Below are 5,828 nucleotides of genomic sequence, written 5' to 3' on the forward strand. Positions count from 1 at the left end.
AGCCTGTGGTTGAGAAAAGAGGACCTAAGGCCTATGACAAAAAGCATGGATGGTCATAAGAATCAATCTTTTTGGGTTTCACTCTTCTCATCTGTAAACTGGGATGACTGGATAGATAATGTCTTGACTTATGAAATGTATGGAAAGTAATTTGAAATGTGTATAGATGCTATAAATTTAATTTTTATCTTAAATTAATTAGAAAACATTTTCATTTGTGTGCTATAGGAGTGTGCCAGCTACAAGCATGTCATCTGCTAAGTATGTGATGGTGTGAAAGTAGTAGATAGCTGCTGAACCTGAAGACCCCTAGGACAGACACCACCTGTGACAATAGACATGGGTCAGTATGAAGACACACCTGTAAATTACTTAGGTTCATCTTTGGTATTTCCCTGCTCTTTGCTTTTTTGGCTGTCTGTGCTATCTCTTCTGTCTCTCCCCTCAGCCTTCACTTTGTTCCTGGCTTATTCTTTTCCTCAAAATGAAATTTACTTGCTCTGAGTGTCTCTCCAGGCAGTCTTGGAAGGTGCTGCTCACATAAGACTAGTAGTGCCCAAGATTATTTTGCCCAAGATAATACTTGAACAAATATTTCAAATGTTAATGGTTAAATATTTATTTCAAATTGCATTAGAAACATAATTTGTATGTCAATGTCATGATTCTGGGATATTATTTCTTAGGAGTTGGCTAAATATACATTTTCTAAAAGCAAGTCAATTTAAATAAAATATTGGGTAAAATTATATGATATGGAAGAGGCCATGAAAGCGGTATATAAAGAGAACTATTTAGATAGATTTATTTTTCTAAAGGAATAGAAAATCATTTAGTGATCTTTACTTTCACTGTAACAGAAATTGCAAAGCAACTGATTGTAAGTCATAGAAGTAGAAATTATTTGCTATGGAAACTGCACTGATTTTATGGCTAGTCTGTTTCTCTTTGTGTGATACATCTAGTATGACTGTCATTTGTTTTTGGCAGCTCTTGCTTATGGTGTCTTGGCTTCTTGTGGATTCTCTGGTTTTCTGGCCATGAGTCCTTAATCCGTAGGTAATCCTTTGGGAATTTCTTTGAGGTCAGGTGTGGAAGATGTATGATTTTCCCACACCCCTACTCCCTCTAGGCATCTTGGGTGACCTACCCATTCAGAACTACTTTAAACTCTAGGCTTGAGGCTTTTCAGATCTCTAAGCTAATGTAAATTTGGGTTACAAACCTTTGTGATAGTCAGTTTTTGGCTATGAATTTTCTCTAGGGAAGGGGTGGATGGTGAGGGGGTGGTCTACCATCTTCCACTCATGGCCAAGATTCAAGAAAGCCACTTTTCTTTCCATTCTCTTGGGAAAATGTTTATTTCCAGTACACTCTTAACTTTGTCTCTTAGCACCCATGTTGCGTGTGCCACAAAATCATCTGGCTCCTCAAATGCTCAGCACCCTATGCATTTCTCTGAATTCCTGCTTTACTTCATTACTTTTTAGCCTCAGAATATTACTTATTTGATTTATTGATTGATACATTTTTAAAGTTAAAGAACTTTCATAGATAATTGGAGGTAATGTAAATTGGTACAACCACTTTGGAAAACTTTTTGGATTATGTACTAAAGTTAACCTTTTGCACATCTTGTGACCAACAATTGCATTCCTAGATATATAGCCAAGAGAAATACACATACAAATTGTCCAAAAGACACTTACAAGAATGTTCACAGCAATCTTACTCATATCAACCTTGACTAAAAATGATCCAAATGCTATCAACAGGAGAGTGGCTAAGTAAATTGTGGTATATTTATACTTCCTATAGTATAAATAGTACATAGTACAGAGCTTGGGAGTGAACCAGCTACAATTACCTGCAATAGCATGAATGCTCACATAAGCAGAATGAAAGAAGCTGGGCACAGAAGAGAACATATTATGGGATTTCATTTATATAAAATTCAAAACCAGGAAACTAATCTAGACTAATAGAAACTGGGGTGGTGATGACTCTTTGTAACTCCAGTTACAAGGAGTTCAACTCAAAGGAGATATCTGTGGCATTGATAATTTGTAAATTCTTATTCTGGGTATGGATTACATGGGTCTATTTAGTTTGAGGAAATTTATCAAGCTGAATGCTTATAATATTTGCATTTTTCTGAATATATACTTTTCTAAAAAGCAAAAATACCTTATACACCCTTTTGAAATTCTTTCTCATAGGAAGAATGGTCAGAGTGAGGGGTTCGCCATAGTGCTGGTAGTGAAAGGAGATTGTCTTGAAATTCTATCTCCAGGATCTGCTTGGCCAGTCAATATTTGTAGAAGTCATATATCTGGAATTTAATTTTTTTTTGTGGGATTGGAGTTTGAACTCAGGGCTTCAAGCAGGCACTTGCAAAGCAGGTGTTCTGCTTGAGCCACACCTCCAGTCCACTTTGTTCTTATTATTTTGGAGATGTAGATTCTTGAACTATTTGCCTGGGCAGGTCTTGAACTGTGATCCTCACCATCTCAGCCTCCCAAGTAGCTAGGATTACAGGCATGAACCACCGGTGTACAGATGGGAATTAAAAAATTTAAAACACAGAATTACCAGTTGAGCAGGTTTTTCATTAAAAAAAAAACCTAGGAAATGATTAGTTTACATCTTTAGGAATTCAATTGCCATCTTCTAAAATAGGTGAGCTGAACAGATTATTTTACTTTATTCACTCTCAGAAAGTCAAAGGATAAATGGAGGAGGGCCTAACTGTTCCTCAATTTAAAGGGAACAGAATGCTCCTAGGATTCAGGTACGGAAGGAAGGAATTTTTAGGTAAGTTCTTTTTATTTTGGATGTTTTGCCCTTGGATATGTCAATTCCTTGAACAAAGAGTAAAAGTAGTTTCCCTAATGGGGAGGGATGGGGAAAAAAAGAGTCTTTAGAAAAGTTCAGATTTTATTTGGAAGTGAAGGACATTTTACTCAAGGATGTGAAAGCTTATAATTGAAAAATACTTCGGCTGTACAGGGAAAGGGCAGGAAGTAGCTGTGTGACCTTGAGCAATCCTGCATCCTCTCTGTTTACAGTTTTTTCATTTACAAAATGAGAAACATTTCTTTCAATCTTAAAGTTCTATATTTGTGTGAATTTATACAATTGTAGGAAAAATGGCTTGAATTACTTTAAAAATATGAAATGCATATCATTAAAAAGAAAGGTGGTTTGCTAACTTTAAAGCTACAAAGTACAGTATTATTTACTGATCAGTTTTATGTTGTTTGCTTAGGATTAGAGAGGACTGATAATTAGAATGTAAATTAATCACATTTTTGTCTGCATTTTGGTAAATAGCACTGTGGCAGAGACCAGCTAACTGTCCACTGAATCAGCCTGCTGTTCCTCTTCCTGCAAATATAGCTAGACTGTTTCTCAGCCTTCATGCAGAGGTGAGCTCATATGTGTGCAAACCTGGACATGAGCGCCTCCCACACATCCCCAGTGTGGTAGCCTCAGAAGTCTGGTGTTGAAGATGGTATAGCCGCAAAGTGGAGGGACTCTGGGCCCTGGATTATTACCACTAGTCAGCTGCTGACCAATCAGGAATACTTGTTTGGGTCTTTCCAGGAAGAGTAGGAAATAAATATGTCATATTTGACCCATCATACGATTTGAATTTGAGTTATCTATTGTTAATGTGTATTTAACTAGACAAACCCATACAAAATTGCAATGTGCCTTAAAAAGAGGAACTACAGGTTTTTAAAAAAATACTAGTGATAAGCAAAGCAAATAAGAACATGGCAGAGCTGATGTTTCTCCTACTCATCCCATCTCTATAAAGAACAGGTTTGCTAATGAGCTGAAGTGCTGCCCCTCCCACATTCTCTAGGAACTGGACCAGTTATTAAGATTGGGGCATAGCTCAAGTGATGGAGTGCCTGCCTGTACTGAGTTCAAACTCCAGTACTGCCAAAAAATGGTGGAAAAGTAGAGATTTTGGATTCAGTTACGTTGAGTTCAAGTCCTGGTTTTACAACCCAGTGCCTCCATGTTCTCATCTATTAAATGAGAACTCCCTTGCTAGGTCATGAAGTCACCTTGGACTGCCCAGGGTAGGATCCTGGCTTCGTCATGCATTGACTTGAATGTTTTGATGAGATACTTAAATTCTTTGTGCTTTAGTTTTTTTCATCTGGGTGATGGGGATACATAACCTCAGAAAGTTAATGTAAGAATTTAATGAATTAATACAGCCCACTGTCCATATCCATGGGTTTTACACCTGTGGATCTGATGAACAATGGCTTGAAAATATTTGAAAAAAAAATCGCATTTATACCAAACAGCTACAAACGTTTTCTTATCATTATTCTCTAAACAATCCAGTATAGCAACTGGATAGCATTTACATTGTACAAAATACTGTAGAGATACTTTAACAGATATGGAGGTGTGCAAATGCTACATCAGGGAACTGGAGCATCTGTGGATTTAGGCATGGGGGAGACGGGCATGGAACAAATCCCCCTCAGATACTGAGGGACACTGACTATACAGATAGAGTGTTTAGAACAGTGCCTGCCATAAGGATGTATGTAATTGCTTGTTTTATTATTATTGCAATGATTAACTAAAATATGAACAAAAATTTCCCCACATTGTAGACTTTCATTAAATGGCAATAATGCATGATTTGAAGATGTTTGGCAGTACTTGTTTGCACATAAAAAGCAGAATCTTAGTTTGACACTTTCCACATGTACGGTAAATATCCTATCATCCAGAAATTTCATTTTAACCCATTTCAGTTTATCCAATATGTGCTGGTCTGATGTGAAATAATTCGATTCCATGATTTAACAGGTTATTGCATTGAGAAAAAATACAGCCTTTCGTAAGAAATCTGTCTTCTCCGAGACAAAGTTGAGAGATTGTGTGTGATGGTTCTCTTTTCATAGTCAACTGAACACCAAGCTCTGTAGCCAAACTCGTAAGAGTAAGGCTAGACTTGCTTGTCCCTTTCTCTAGGAAAATTGGTAGAATTATCTTTTAGACAGGGCAGACTATCATCTTTGATAGTGTCTTTTAATCAGTAAAACATTTTTGAGCAGACACTCAAAAAAGTATGTATTTATTGTATCCACTCATTCCCATAAGCACTGCTATATAAGTATAAATACTTAGTATTCAATAGTATTCTTATATGGTATAAAGTCATAATATATACACAAAAGTGATGTCATAGCAAGATGAAATAAAGCAAATTACTTATTATAAAATCTATTCCTAGTTGTGATGGCTTTATACTATCATTAGTCAATATCTCACAGCTCAATATATTCTTAGTGTGAAGTACACTGTTAGTGAGAAAGTATGTTAATATTTCTCTTAGGATAACTTCGAAAATTTCAATGATTGGGCTGATTCATTAGATCGTCTTTTCTTTTTTCATCTCTTTTTGTTTTTGATTTTCTTGTTTCTTTTCCTTTCTTTTTTTTTGAGAGAGTCTTGCTATGTAGCTAAGCCTAGGCCAGCCTCAAACTCTTTCTCCTCCTGCCTCAGCATTCTGAGTGCTGGGATTATAGGAATGTACCACCAAATCTGGCTGTCATTTTTCTTTTTACATTTCATCTTGTAGCTATGAAGAGTGTTTCTAGGAGTAGAAGGGCAATTTTATTAGTATGATATTCAGTCCGTGGTTTCTCCTATTAAGTTATATTCCTACTAGTTTAGTTAAAACTAGGAAATACAATTCTCAATCCATTAAATTGAGCACACTCTAAATTGTAGTAAGTTTCAATATATTCTTCAGCAATGCAGGCCAGAGAAAATTCAATATGCCCCAG

General features: G+C 36.2%; 1 long non-coding RNA gene across 1 annotated transcript; it reads left to right on the forward strand.

Moving 5' to 3' along the window:
- The first annotated feature begins 214 nt into the window (after positions 1-214).
- On the forward strand, positions 215-4,117 carry LOC141410774 (uncharacterized). The gene is made up of 3 exons (XR_012435557.1): positions 215-343; positions 2,718-2,814; positions 3,334-4,117. It is a non-coding gene; the product is annotated as an uncharacterized lncRNA (long non-coding RNA).
- The last annotated feature ends 1,711 nt before the right edge of the window (positions 4,118-5,828 follow it).

Source organism: Castor canadensis, chromosome 9 (assembly GCF_047511655.1).
Source record: "Castor canadensis chromosome 9, mCasCan1.hap1v2, whole genome shotgun sequence".
Lineage (NCBI taxonomy): Eukaryota > Metazoa > Chordata > Mammalia > Rodentia > Castoridae > Castor > Castor canadensis.